This window comes from Heptranchias perlo, chromosome 5, assembly GCF_035084215.1.
Source record: "Heptranchias perlo isolate sHepPer1 chromosome 5, sHepPer1.hap1, whole genome shotgun sequence".
NCBI lineage: Eukaryota > Metazoa > Chordata > Chondrichthyes > Hexanchiformes > Hexanchidae > Heptranchias > Heptranchias perlo.
Genome location: NC_090329.1, coordinates 83094063 through 83110244, shown reverse-complemented (window position 1 = coordinate 83110244; position 16182 = coordinate 83094063). Strand labels below are relative to the sequence as shown.

Here is a 16182-nt window from a genome sequence, read left to right as displayed (position 1 = left end):
TGCTGATTTTTGCTCGAGCTGTCACGATGCGGACACGCTGAGTATAATTGGAGCACAGTCCGAGCCGAGGCCTTGACCGAGCTCAAACAGTAGCAAAAGGCATTACAGCCTGCCGCCTCCTAGCCTTGGCATCTCGCTCCACATTCTGCCCGACACAATGGCATTCTGCACGGATATGCTTATGTTTTACGTTTTAATGGCTTGTTTAACAGCCAATTGTTTGATGCAAAGTCACATCTCAAAACATTGTGCTGTGAACGTGCAGGGATTTTGCATGTTTATGCTTACAATGTGTTTGGAAATGACAACTAGACAAGTGTTCGCAGTTTCTTTGTGCAGTTGTGAAATAATATCTGGTATGTTTTCATGTTCTTTACTGTATGGGTACCTGTATTATGCAACAAACATGCCTAAAATGCAGTATTTGTGACTGCATGAAACATTGCTTGTATACATAAACAGCGAATGTGTTCTTAAGTCTCAACGCAATGACTTTTACAGTAAACTGATTTTATTTGCACCTTTCTAAACAGCGGCATCGAGCAAAGTCCGATAATACCAAATTATTATTGGAAATCAATTCGGTTTATATAATTAGAAGATTGACCATGTTTGGAAAGTGATAGCCTAAAAGACTATGTGGTGTCCGGTTTTGTCAATGAAAAATGTATTGCTGAGTGCGTGACCGAGTCAATTTCGGAGCGCTCTGGCTAGCGGCTTACATACTTTCTATTCTGAAGTTGCAACTTGGACTAGCTTGAAAAATGCCGGTGTTTCTGCAAATGCTGCACGAGCTAGAGCTTATTTTACCAATAAGATCAACAGCTTGACTAAATATCGTGGATATTGTTTTCTGCACGAGCTCTTTAACGGTGACGAAATCTAAACATAAAGTCAGAGCACTGGTTGAAAGATGTAAGATTGGCTTATAGAGTCGGTATTTTTTTCAACAATATCCTGCCACGATTCCTTTGAACAGACGCTATGTGTTGCGCTTCTAATGTATGGATTTTACGACTATATTCCATGCACTCAGTAGAGCTGATGTTGAATGAAATACGCTAATCTGACAAAGGAACTTGTTTTTCACCGTTTTCTTGTTTATGCGCCCTTGTGGAACTAGGGCGACATTCAGTAGAACAGCGATGTGTAAATGACCTGGTGCCTGTCATCTTGCCGCTACCAATCTAGATTTGAGATGACGTTAGTTTACATTTAAATACAATTTTGAAACTGTATGATTTTTAAGAAATAACATTTCTCTGCAAGGGCGTTTTTCTGTGTCCTTTATGTAATTAGGAGGTGGTGGAAAAGTAAGTATGACTTTGGGCAATATTTAGAGTCTGTAGGATTGTTTACAGTCCAAGCTTTTGGCTTCCTCCATGGTCTTGGCTGAGGTCCCGGTGTTGTAGAATAGATCCAATAAGGCCATGTTCTCAGAAACTAGCCTCTATCCCAGATAACTATCAAGTAAGATTTTGATACTATTTAAAACGTAGGAGACAGAAGCAACATACTAAACAATTAAGATGTTTAGCTAATAAATGCTAAGACAAACTCCAGTATTTACTGGGTCAACGCAACTCAAGTACCTACATTATGGGTTTCACATCCTATGTCAGCATTCATAGAGTCATGATTGTCAAAATAAGAAATGCGTACCTCCATAAGACACATAAAGGATGAGGTAGTGTAAATAAGGGTTTCCTCTGTCATGTGATCTAAAGCTTAAGAAAATCAACAACCTGCTCCTAACATTTCCGAAATTTATTTTTAAATCATAAAGCATTTTATAAAACGTATTAGTATCAAATATGATCTCAATGATTGCATTAACTCCTCCTACATTTTTATGTGAGCATTAGATTTTTGCACAAAAAAGTGGTAGATTGAAGGAGGCTGCATTTTAATTTACACGTTTACATTACAAAACCCAAGGAACGGTTCCGTCTAATGGCCAAGAGTGAATATTTAATGCAAAGCAGGTACTGTGCATATGTTTTCAAGATACCAGCCATTTTTTTAAAATATCGGACAATACCACAATACAGCACATGTAGCTTAAGTTCTTCACCGGTGAAGAAAATGGGTAACACTCAAGGAGGTAACAGATCATTCCGACAGATCAGTCAATATCTGAAAAAGAAATATTGGTGAGATTCTTCGGGTTAACGTTTCTGATGATCGGGCCCGCCAGTAACCTAAACCTGTCTTTCTCTTTCAGACATTGACCTGCCTTGTATTTAGAGCATTTTCTGCTTTTATTTCACATTGTCAACATGCAAAGTTTTTCTTTATTATACTGCTGCTTATGCTCAACACTGCCAAGCAATGTTATCTTCCTCTCATCCACTCCACCCAAATAAGTATTACAACTGCAAAGCATTTTAAAAATGTACCTGAAGGTGTATTAAAATAACGAAGCTGCAGCTCGAAACTAAAATACCTTCATGTTTGATTATATTTCCTGTTTTGTTATTCCAAAACATCGCAAACAAAATATCAGCGACTTCTGAAAAGTTATATTTTTAACAATAAGTCCAAGAGGCTTATGAAATATAGACCTACAATTTTAATGCAAATCACTGATTATGTGTATTTTATGGCAAAGAGCAAAATACCCTGAAACATCGTTTCTCTTTCCACAAGGTTTTGTTTTCCACCTGAAGACCACGCTTTGTGAGCAAAACATATTTTGTTGAATTGCTAGGAGCCATACATTCTTATAGACAAGTCCCAATCATCTGGGGATGGAATATTATCTTCGAAGTGTTTAATACATATTGTCTAAGAGAACCCGATCGGACACTTAAAGAGCCCAGTATGTAAATGCATGTCATAAAATAGTAAATGCATGTCATAAAATAGTAAATACATCTCATAAAATAGGTGCACAACAAGGGCGCCGATAATCGCCACTTGCACAGCTGAGTTGTAGTCTGGTGTCGTGTTGTTTACTAATCTGTGATTTTATAGTAATTACACAAAGCCCTAATAAAGAGCAGTCTATCGGTTGCCAGCGGAGGTGTGCGTGCCTCGATGCGCTGTGTAGGGGTGTGTGTGTGTGTGTGTGTGGTGACCGCGCGTCAGCACTTTCAGCAGCTCTGCGCTTCTGCTGCTGACTCACCTGCGCACAACCAAAACGTGACGCCAGCCCCGACACCCCAGTGCACTGAATCATTTCCAACCCCGCCGCCCACTCGCCGGGCACGGTCTGCTCTGACTGACAGGCCGCCGCCGCCACACACAGGCGGCAACTGGTCCATCAAGAAGGTCACTTCAGCCAGTAAGCGTGAGGCGGGGAAGGTGGGAGCTGCGGTGATTGGTGGGCTGCGATAGCGGATGGAACGCCGTGTGTTATTGTCAGCAGCGTTCGGTTCGGATTGTAACAGTGTCCGGACCCACAGAGCTGGCAATAACCCCCTACAGTGCTGGGTGTCCGGACCCACAGAGCTGGCAATAACCCCCTACAGTGCTGGGTGTCCGGACCCACAGAGCTGGCAATAACCTCCTACAGTGCTGGGTGTCCGGACCCACAGAGCTGGCAATAACCCCCTACAGTGCTGGGTGTCCGGACCCACAGAGCTGGCAATAACCCCCTACAGTGCTGGGTGTCCGGACCCACAGAGCTGGCAATAACCTCCTACAGTGCTGGGTGTCCGGACCCACAGAGCTGGCAATAACCCCCTACGGTGCTGGGTGTCCGGACCCACAGAGCTGGCAATAACCCCCTACAGTGCTGGGTGTCCGGACCCACAGAGCTGGCAATAACCTCCTACAGTGCTGGGTGTCCGGACCCACAGAGCTGGCAATAACCCCCTACAGTGCTGGGTGTCCGGACCCACAGAGCTGGCAATAACCCCCTACAGTGCTGGGTGTCCGGACCCACAGAGCTGGCAATAACCCCCTACAGTGCTGGGTGTCCGGACCCACAGAGCTGGCAATAACCCCCTACAGTGCTGGGTGTCCGGACCCACAGAGCTGGCAATAACCCCCTACAGTGCTGGGTGTCCGGACCCACAGAGCTGGCAATAACCTCCTACAGTGCTGGGTGTCCGGACCCACAGAGCTGGCAATAACCCCCTACAGTGCTGGGTGTCCGGACCCACAGAGCTGGCAATAACCCCCTACAGTGCTGGGTGTCCGGACCCACAGAGCTGGCAATAACCTCCTACAGTGCTGGGTGTCCGGACCCACAGAGCTGGCAATAACCCCCTACAGTGCTGGGTGTCCGGACCCACAGAGCTGGCAATAACCCCCTACAGTGCTGGGTGTCCGGACCCACAGAGCTGGCAATAACCCCCTACAGTGCTGGGTGTCCGGACCCACAGAGCTGGCAATAACCCCCTACAGTGCTGGGTGTCCGGACCCACAGAGCTGGCAATAACCCCCTACGGTGCTGGGTGTCCGGACCCACAGAGCTGGCAATAACCCCCTACAGTGCTGGGTGTCCGGACCCACAGAGCTGGCAATAACCCCCTACAGTGCTGGGTGTCCGGACCCACAGAGCTGGCAATAACCCCCTACGGTGCTGGGTGTCCGGACCCACAGAGCTGGCAATAACCCCCTACAGTGCTGGGTGTCCGGACCCACAGAGCTGGCAATAACCCCCTACAGTGCTGGGTGTCCGGACCCACAGAGCTGGCAATAACCCCCTACAGTGCTGGGTGTCCGGACCCACAGAGCTGGCAATAACCCCCTACAGTGCTGGGTGTCCGGACCCACAGAGCTGGCAATAACCCCCTACAGTGCTGGGTGTCCGGACCCACAGAGCTGGCAATAACCCCCTACAGTGCTGGGTGTCCGGACCCACAGAGCTGGCAATAACCCCCTACAGTGCTGGGTGTCCGGACCCACAGAGCTGGCAATAACCCCCTACAGTGCTGTGTGTCCGGACCCACAGAGCTGGCAATAACCCCCTACAGTGCTGGGTGTCCGGACCCACAGAGCTGGCAATAACCCCCTACGGTGCTGGGTGTCCGGACCCACAGAGCTGGCAATAACCCCCTACGGTGCTGGGTGTCTGGACCCACAGAGCTGGCAATAACCCCCTACAGTGCTGGGTGTCCGGACCCACAGAGCTGGCAATAACCTCCTACGGTGCTGGGTGTCCGGACCCACAGAGCTGGCAATAACCCCCTACGGTGCTGGGTGTCCGGACCCACAGAGCTGGCAATAACCCCCTACGGTGCTGGGTGTCCGGACCCACAGAGCTGGCAATAACCCCCTACAGTGCTGGGTGTCCGGACCCACAGAGCTGGCAATAACCCCCTACAGTGCTGGGTGTCCGGACCCACAGAGCTGGCAATAACCCCCTACAGTGCTGGGTGTCCGGACCCACAGAGCTGGCAATAACCTCCTACAGTGCTGGGTGTCCGGACCCACAGAGCTGGCAATAACCCCCTACAGTGCTGGGTGTCCGGACCCACAGAGCTGGCAATAACCCCCTACAGTGCTGGGTGTCCGGACCCACAGAGTTGGCAATAACCTCCTACAGTGCTGGGTGTCCGGACCCACAGAGCTGGCAATAACCCCCTACAGTGCTGGGTGTCCGGACCCACAGAGCTGGCAATAACCCCCTACAGTGCTGGGTGTCCGGACCCACAGAGCTGGCAATAACCCCCTACAGTGCTGGGTGTCCGGACCCACAGAGCTGGCAATAACCTCCTACAGTGCTGGGTGTCCGGACCCACAGAGCTGGCAATAACCCCCTACAGTGCTGGGTGTCCGGACTCACAGAGCTGGCAATAACCTCCTACAGTGCTGGGTGTCCGGACCCACAGAGCTGGCAATAACCCCCTACAGTGCTGGGTGTCCGGACCCACAGAGCTGGCAATAACCTCCTACGGTGCTGGGTGTCCGGACCCACAGAGCTGGCAATAACCCCCTACAGTGCTGGGTGTCCGGACCCACAGAGCTGGCAATAACCCCCTACGGTGCTGGGTGTCCGGACCCACAGAGCTGGCAATAACCCCCTACGGTGCTGGGTGTCCGGACCCACAGAGCTGGCAATAACCCCCTACGGTGCTGGGTGTCCGGACCCACAGAGCTGGCAATAACCCCCTACAGTGCTGGGTGTCCGGACCCACAGAGCTGGCAATAACCCCCTACAGTGCTGGGTGTCCAGACCCACAGAGCTGGCAATAACCTCCTACAGTGCTGGGTGTCCGGACCCACAGAGCTGGCAATAACCCCCTACAGTGCTGGGTGTCCGGACCCACAGAGCTGGCAATAACCCCCTACGGTGCTGGGTGTCCGGACCCACAGAGCTGGCAATAACCCCCTACGGTGCTGGGTGTCCGGACCCACAGAGCTGGCAATAACCCCCTACGGTGCTGGGTGTCCGGACCCACAGAGCTGGCAATAACCCCCTACGGTGCTGGGTGTCCGGACCCACAGAGCTGGCAATAACCCCCTACGGTGCTGGGTGTCCGGACCCACAGAGCTGGCAATAACCCCCTACAGTGCTGGGTGTCCGGACCCACAGAGCTGGCAATAATCCCCTACAGTGCTGGGTGTCCGGACCCACAGAGCTGGCAATAACCCCCTACAGTGCTGGGTGTCCGGACCCACAGAGCTGGCAATAACCCCCTACAGTGCTGGGTGTCCGGACCCACAGAGCTGGCAATAACCCCCTACAGTGCTGGGTGTCCGGACCCACAGAGCTGGCAATAACCCCCTACAGTGCTGGGTGTCCGGACCCACAGAGCTGGCAATAACCCCCTACAGTGCTGGGTGTCCGGACCCACAGAGCTGGCAATAACCCCCTACAGTGCTGGGTGTCCGGACCCACAGAGCTGGCAATAACCCCCTACAGTGCTGGGTGTCCGGACCCACAGAGCTGGCAATAACCTCCTACGGTGCTGGGTGTCCGGACCCACAGAGCTGGCAATAACCCCCTACGGTGCTGGGTGTCCGGACCCACAGAGCTGGCAATAACCTCCTACGGTGCTGGGTGTCCGGACCCACAGAGCTGGCAATAACCTCCTACAGTGCTGGGTGTCCGGACCCACAGAGCTGGCAATAACCCCCTACAGTGCTGGGTGTCCGGACCCACAGAGCTGGCAATAACCTCCTACGGTGCTGGGTGTCCGGACCCACAGAGCTGGCAATAACCCCCTACAGTGCTGGGTGTCCGGACCCACAGAGCTGGCAATAACCGCCTACAGTGCTGGGTGTCCGGACCCACAGAGCTGGCAATAACCTCCTACAGTGCTGGGTGTCCGGACCCACAGAGCTGGCAATAACCTCCTACAGTGTTGGGTGTCCGGACCCACAGAGCTGGCAATAACCCCCTACAGTGCTGGGTGTCCGGACCCACAGAGCTGGCAATAACCTCCTACGGTGCTGGGTGTCCGGACCCACAGAGCTGGCAATAACCTCCTACGGTGCTGGGTGTCCGGACCCACAGAGCTGGCAATAACCTCCTACGGTGCTGGGTGTCCGGACCCACAGAGCTGGCAATAACCTCCTACGGTGCTGGGTGTCCGGACCCACAGAGCTGGCAATAACCTCCTACGGTGCTGGGTGTCCGGACCCACAGAGCTGGCAATAACCTCCGACAGTGCTGGGTGTCCGGACCCACAGAGCTGGCAATAACCTCCGACAGTGCTGGGTGTCCGGACCCACAGAGCTGGCAATAACCCCCTACAGTGCTGGGTGTCCGGACCCACAGAGCTGGCAATAACCTCCTACGGTGCTGGGTGTCCGGACCCACAGAGCTGGCAATAACCTCCTACAGTGCTGGGTGTCCGGACCCACAGAGCTGGCAATAACCTCCTACAGTGCTGGGTGTCCGGACCCACAGAGCTGGCAATAACCTCCTACAGTGTTGGATGCCGACGTGCTGTGATATAAAGCCAGCGATAGTCTGAAAGCCAACAAGGCGCGGGCGCGTAAAAAAATACATCGATGACTGTACAGGACGGAGGAGGTCGTAGGTGATTTCTGGTTTCCGCACTGAGTAACCAACGGGTGACTCATCAGCATTGTTGTTACTGATAACAGTGTGATGAAACACACGGTTGCATCCCCATCACTTGCTGGTGAAAGGTCGGAAAATATTAGGGCACTGTCGATCAGATAAAGATGTCCATGCCTATCAGATATAATCTTTATGAATTGCACGTTACCTACGTTTGTGGGCAGCCTAGACATCACAGCCTGGATTTCGCAGTCGTGTTTCATTAAAATGAGAGTGCCGCTGGGTTCCTTTGTTTCATTTCAAATACAAGTTAGTAATGTTAAGATTAATTAATAAAACATCTCAAACTGTTCAAACAATATGAAGGTCTTGTGATAACTGTTGGTTAAAATTATCTGCTGATCCACTGAAGCCCCAAAGGGCGTATTCAAGATCCAACCTAAACATGCTGTGTTACATATCTTCCACAGCGACTCACTCTTCACAGCTATAATTCGCACCAGCTGGGCGAAATGCAGAAAAGTGAATGAAAAGTCAATGTTAAGAAAACATTGAACTAGAAAAGGGCACTTGACCATCAACCTCTATAATGTCAACGGTAACTCAGTGGCAGCACTCTCAGAAGGTTGTGGGTTTAAGTCCCACTCCAGAGACCTGAACATAAAATCTAGGCTGACACTCCAGCGCAGTACTGAGGGAGTGCTGCATTGTCAGAGGAGCCGTCTTTCAGATGAAATGTTAAACCGAGGCCCTGACTGCCTTTTCAGATGGACGTAAAAGATCTCATGACACTATTTTGAAGAAAAGCAGGGGAGGTTTCCCCCGTGTCCTGGCCAATATTTATCCTTCAGCCAATATCACTAAAACAGATTATTTGGTCATTATCACATTGCTGTTTGTGGGACTTCGCTGTGTGCAATTTGGCTGCTGTGTTTCCTACATTACAACAGTGACTACACTTCAAAAGTAGTTCATTGTCTGTAAAGTGCTTTGGGCCGTTCTCAGGTCATGAAAACTGCTAGTCTTTCTTTTTGTCTCATCCTTTACTCTCCTGAATCTGTCGTCCTTTGCATTCTTCCATTCCATTTTCAGTGGCAGAGCTTTCATCTGTCTTAGTTGTTCACTCTCCCTAAACCCTCTGCCTTACAATGCCTCTCTCCACCTTCAAAGGCCTTCTCAAAACTTACATGTTCATTCATACATTTGCCCCCCTTTTAAACTGCTTAATATCCATCTATGCCTCTGGAGTGCTTTGGGATGTAGGTTGCCAACGCTCAAGGATTGTCCTGGAGTCTCCAGGAACTGAAGATGAATCTCCTGGGCATTGCTGCAAGTAACCAGGGAGAAAAATCATTGCGGTATTAAAAAATTGTGTGTGTTTTTCATTTTCTTTGAACACTTTTGTTTATTAGTTATAAAAAATATTGGAAATGGGAAAAAAAGGCTGTTTGACTGGACAAGGCTGTTGTAGGCTGGAGGTCATATGATGATACCTCCAGGAATACATATAACCAGAGTTAGAAACTCGAACGTTTTATGATGTTAAAACCTATTTTATAAATGAAAGTTGTCTTTATTTTACAGTCCATCCTATTGTGGACTTTATATTGCATTCATTTAATCTCTCAAGGGAAAGTTCTTCATAAACACCGCTTGATCCACAAGATAAGCAAGCTAAACATCAAGCTATTTATCCTTTCAGCCTGCTGCTCTGCATAGATGAGACCCCCTCCCTCAGACTCAGCAGCATAGGTACCATTGTGATCTATAAAATAGAATATTAGAACATTGGAGTTAAAAATGAAGATGTACAAAAATGTAACTTTGAGTATATTATGTTTTCAAATCTGAGAATAAACAAGTGGTGGTTGTCAGTATGACCTCATAGGCTTGTGAAGTCATCTTAAATAAATTATTGAAGGAATTATATGGTGCCATCCAGACACAATTATAGATCAGCACTAGACCTGCTTTCTTATGGTTTTTGAAACACAATCATCTGCTATTTTTCCAAGAACTTTGCACAGAGGTTAGAATTTCTTTTATTGTTATATCTACATATTAAACGTATTGCTTATAACACGTGCCCTCATACACTTCTTGTAATGCTTCTCCTTAACTCTGCCTAAGCATAGTTAATACTAGTAAAATTTATTCTAACCAGGGCAAATTTACTGGACAGATTTATTCTAATATATTTAACTGGGTTAATTTTCTCATGTAGTTGATTCCCAGACTGGGTCATAAGAACATAAGAACTAGGAGCAGGAGTAGGCCATACGGCCCCTCGAGCCTGCCCCGCCATTCAATAAGATCATGGCTGATATTCCACCTCAACTCCACTTTCCCATCCGATCTCCAGGATCATTCTTTGATTCCTTTAGAGTCCAAAAATCTATCAATCTCAGTCTTGAATATACTCAACGACTGAGCATCCATCGCCCTCTGGGGTAGAGAATTCCAAATATTCATGACCCTCTGAGTGAAGAAATTCCTCCTCAACTCAGTCCTAAATGTCCGACCCCTTATCCTGAGACAACGTCCACTAGTTCTAGACTCCCCAGCCAGGGGAAACATCCTCTCAGTATCTACCCTGGCAAGCCATCATAGAATCTTGTATGTTTCAACGAGATTACCTCTCATTCTTCTAAACTCCAGAGAAAATAGGCCCATTCTACTCAATCTTTCCTCAAAGGACAACCCACTCAGCCCAGGAATCAATCTAGTGATTCGTTGCACCGCCTCTAAGGTAAGTATATCCAACCTTAGGTAAGGAGACCAAAACTGCACACAGTACTCCAGGTGTGGTCTCACCAAAGTCCTGTACAGTTGTAGCAAGACTTCCTTACTCTTGAACTCCAACCACCTTGCAATAAAGGCCAACATACCATTTGCCTTCCTAATTGCTTGCTGTACCTGCATGTTAACTTTCTATGTTTCGTGTACAAGGACACCCAAATCCCTCTCTGAACACCAACATTTAATAGTTTCCCACCATTTAAAAAATATGCTGTTTTTCTATTTTTCCTACCAAAGTGAATAACCTCACATTTCCCCACATTATACTCCGTCTGCCACCTTCTTGCCCACTCACTTAACCTGTCTATATCCCTTTGCAGACTCTTTGTGTCCTGCTCACAGCTTACTTTCCCATCTAGCTTTGTATCGTCAGCAAAACTTGGATACATTACACTTGGTCCCTTCATCTAATTCATTAATACAGATTGTAAATAGCTCCCTCCATCACCGGCGCACGTGGCTGCAGTTTGTACCATCTACAAGATGCACTGCAGCAACTCACCAAGGCTTCTTTGACAGCACCTCCCAAACCCTAACCTCTACCACCTACAAAGACAAGGGCAGCAGGCGCATGGGAATACCACCACCTGCCCGTTCCCTCCAAGTCACACACCATCCTGATTTGAAAATATATCACCGTTCCTTCATCGTCACTGGGTCAAAATCCTGGAACTCCCTACCTAGCAGCAATGGGAGAACCTTCACCACACGGACTGCAGCAGTTCAAGAAGGCGGCTCACCAACACCTTCTCAAGGGCAATTAGGGATCATTTAAAAAAAAATTTAAATTTAAAAACTTTTTTTTTACTTTTACCTTCTGTAAGCTTCATTTAATTAAATTATTTGCTTGGCTTTTTAAGATATGTTAAATTTTTATTTAAACTAACATAAGTTTACTTTAAATGAATGATTTCTAGTTGCCTGCTTGTAGGCGTAACTTCTCTTCTTGATAGAGTCTGTGGGCGTGGCTTTCATTCCTACAGTCTCTATCGATACGAAGGGACCTGTGCTGAAATCACAGTGCTTAACTGAAAAAAAATTGAAAAGGAAGCAATTGGGCATTGGAGACTATGAGGTAAGTTTTTTCGTAGTCTTTGTCCGCAGGATACGCGGACAGCCTTGCCACGCTGGTCGGAGCAAGTTCTGGTCCCATATCTCCCCTTAACCTTCTCTGCTCTAAGGAGAACAAGCCCAGCTTCTCTAGTCTCTCCAAGTAACTGAAGTCCCACATCCCTGGTACCATTCTAGTAAATCTCCTCTGCATCCTCTCTAAAGTTTTGACATCCTTATGTTTCTACCCTTATAAGACAGAGCATCCACTAATTTACCATGAGAAAAGTCATAGGAGATTCACTAGTTTCACATGAAATATTTTATTGTGGTCTGTAATTCAATGTTTACAGCCCAAACAGCATATAAGTATACATAAAGAGAAACTGTAAGGAACATCCCAACAGTATTGTACTCAACTCAATGGAATATTGAACCTTAAATGGAATACATTATTAACAGGTGCTGGCAGGAGCAGAAGGGAAGATTTTGGTATCTAGTAGAAATTGGCAATGAACTAAAAGGCAGCAATGGGATGTAATTGTACATTCTCTGAAAACCACTGCAACCTGTTTAAGGCGCTTAAAAGAACAACTTTATTCAAACCAACAAAATGCATAAACTGCAACATATTACATTTAAATTTCGGACAAGTCTAACTCTGAGAACAGTCAAACGCTAGGTTTTTAAATCCTAAAATAAACATGCAGCTTTTGATACAAGAGCTGTGTTGTCTCATGTCTGCTTTTAATTTTTTTGTACTGATCTATATCAAAATGACCAGAATCAAACAAGCAGTCATTTTTGATGAGACTAATTTCTATCTGAATCTTTCCAAGACTGAAAACTTTACTTAGCCACATGGATACACATCATCATCACCAATGCATGCTGCATGCTAAGTTGGGTCTCTAAGGTTCTCTTTGGTTACTGAATGTAAGAAAATGAACTTTTTTGTCTCTTTAAGTGATTTCAAACTAATGTTACTTTTTAACTTTTAATATACCATTAGAAGCTGCTTAGTATGATCACTGATTGGTAGAGTCCTCCTTCTCGTCATCAATTTCAAAACCATGTGTGTCTTCTAATTTTTAAAACACATATGCTGTATATAAAATCATTATTTACTATGAATTCAATTATTGGACAATTTGCACTCCATACACATACTGTATAATGGGTAAGTAAAATTGCGATATGCTGTTTCTGCCATGAAGTGTGACTTTTTAAACACATTTTTCCATCTCTGATTTTGCACTTATTTACCAAAGTTTAAAGTAAGTGTAAAGAAAGAAAGAGTTTGCATTTATATTGCAGCTTTCACATCCAAAAGCACTTCACAGCCATTGAATGTAGTTTTAAAGTGTAGTTACTATTGTTATGTGGGCAAACATGGCAATCAGTTTGCACCAAACAAGATCTCTGATATAGCAAATGAATGAATAACTAGATCTGTTTTTGGCAGTGTTGGTTGAGGGGGGAATGTTGGCCAGGACACCAAAGGAACTCCCTGCTGTTTTTCACATAGTACCATGGGACTTATTACGACGAGTTGAAGAGGCAAATGAGGACATGGTGTAATATCTCATCTGAAAGATAGCACCTCTTAAAATTCAACACTCTCTCAACACTGCCCTGGTGTCAGCCTAGTTTACATGCTCAAGTCCTGGTGTGCGGCTTCAACCCTCGATGTTCTGACTCAGAAAAAGTGCTACTAACTAAGCTAAGTGTATATTTAAACCTTTAGACTATCGATAACTGAAAGAAATTCTGTACTCCTTAGGCTGACCACTTTTTAAAATATTTCACCCCATGCATGGATGAGGGTTTCAGCAGCAGATGAGCTGAGGCAGGGGCGGTGACGGACGATATTACGGAGGTTGAAGTAGGCGGTCTTAGTGATGGAGAGGATATGGGGTTGGAAGCTCAGCTCACGGTCAAATAGGATGCCATGATTGCGAATGGTCTGGTTCAGCCTCAGACAGTGGCCAGGGAGAGGGATGGAGTCGTGCCTAGGGAATAGAGTTTGTGGCGGGGACCGAAGACAATGGCTTCGATCTTTCCAATGTTGCGTTGGAGGAAATTTCTGCTCATCCGGTACCGGATGTTGGACAAGCAGTGTGACAAATCAGAGACAGTGGAGGGGTAGAGTGAGGTGCTGGTGAGGTAGAGCTGGGTGTCGACAGTGTACAAGTGGAACCTGGTGTATTTTCGGATGATGTCACCGAGGGGCAGAATGTAGATGAGAAATAGGAGGGGTCCAAAGATAGATCCTTGGGGGACTCCAGAGGTAATGGTGCGAGAGGGGGAAGAGAAGCCATTGCAAGTCATTCTTTTGCTGCGACTGGATAGATAGGAATGGAACCAGGCGAGGGCAGTCTCACCCAGCTGGACAACGGAGGAGAGGCCTTAGAGGTGGATGATTTGGTCACCTGTGTCAAAGGCTGCAGACAGGTCAAGAAGTATGAGGAGGGATGGTTTACCGTGGTCACAGTCACATAGAATGTCATTTGTGACTTTGATAAGGACCGTTTCAGTGCCCTTCACTTGCTACAACACTGTTTACACTAAAGATTCTCCCAAGTGTTTATCCTTCATGTGTGAACCTAGTTAGTGAATTTCAGCGGGCTATTTGATTGCAGACATCATCATAGACAAGCTCATTCCTGTCTTCATCAGGTAACCAGACATTAATAGCTATGGTGGGATATGATATAGTAGCTGTAATGGAGAAGTGACTTAAGTTTAGACAGGACTGGGAACTTAATATTCCTGGCTATAACATTTTCAGGAGAGATAGAGAGGGAAAAGGAGGGGGCATGGGTAGGGTGGCAGTTAGTGAATCATATCTTGGGGTTTGTGTTAAGAGAGAATCCATATAGATGGAGTTAAGAAATAAGAAGGGAACTGGTGCAATTCTTGGTATGTATTGGTGGTCACCAAACAGTGGAGATCTGCAGACAGTTCAGAAAGATATGTAAGAACAGAACAATAACATTGTTTAAGGGCATAAAATATAACAGCAAAGAAGTATTGATGAATTAATACAAATATTGGTTAGGTATTTGTTTAGAGTACCGTCTGCTTTTTTCGGCTGCCAACTATAGAAAGGACATCAAAGTCATAGAGAGCATACACCATAGATTCATTAGGATGATGCCAGAGATAGAAAATTATAGTTATGGGGATAGGTTTGAGTTCTTTTATAATAGAGACAACTAAGAGCAATTTCAATTGAGTCTTTTAAAGTTCTGAAGGGTTTTGATAGGAGTGTGCCAGAAGTCCTGTGGAAGTTGGGGGCCATATTATTAAAGTGAAAATACAAAAGGCTCCAAATAGATCTTCATTTACAATAGAACTGAAATACAAGGGGTAATTTTCCAACTTAATTAATTTAAATTAACACAGTGAAAATCATACGTGTTTGAATTTCTAATATGTGTTCGTGGCAAGCAAGACTCCCTGCAAGTAACACAGTCAGAAAATTACCCCTACATTACATATATAATTGGTGTACTTTTTCATTTTGAATCAAAAACACAACCAAAGACCAAATTATATGATTATTGCAAAATGCATATTTTACTAGTTATATGTGCATGCCAGGATTCCATCCTTGGTCTTCTCCCCTTCATCATTTACAAACTGCCCCTCAGTGACATCATCCAGAAGTATAGGGTCAATTTTAACATATACACCGATGACACTCAGCTCTACCTCTCTCTCTCTCTGCCTCCTCCATCAATCCTGGGGCAGCTGCCATTTTTTTCTTTTTTTCTCTCTTTCAAAATCCTAATCCACATCTCTATCACCTCAATGCTAGACTTTCCAATGCTCTCCTGGCCAGCCTCACCATTCTACTGTCCATAAACTACAAACCATCCAACATGCTGTGACCCATATTCTCTCACACACCCCATCACCCCTAGCCTTGCCAAGCTTCACTGATTTCCCGCATTCCACAGAACTGACTTTCACGTTCTTGTCCTCACCTTCAAATCCCTCCAAGCCCTCACCCTCCTACCTCTGCAATTTCCTCCAGTCCTATGTCTCTGTATGTACCCTCCATTCCTCCATGACTGACCTACTTGTTGTTTCCCCATTACATCTACTCCTTCAGCCATGATGCCTCACCCTCTAGTTTTCACTCCCTCAGTACCTTAGTTTTGCCAGTTCACCCCTTCTTTTTTACCATGCTTTTGCCACCTCCTCCCTTTTCCCCTCCTGCTTGGTGTCCTCATGCTGCTATCCACTGCTGCATTCAACACCTGCAGACATCTTCCTTACATAATGAATACTGTATGAATATGTATAGTGTTTATTACTCGTCATTAGCAACTTCTCCTTTCTAATAGTTTTAGGGGACAAATTTCTGTGGAAGTTCTCCCACTTGTCTGCCATAACTTTGG

General features: G+C 46.3%; 1 protein-coding gene across 1 annotated transcript in view; it reads left to right on the top strand.

Annotated features, from left to right (window-relative positions):
- The window catches only part of bach2b (BTB and CNC homology 1, basic leucine zipper transcription factor 2b), a 298224-nt gene that overhangs the window by 582 nt on the left and 281460 nt on the right, over nucleotides 1-16182 (top strand). The gene's annotated exons all lie outside the window — the stretch shown is intronic.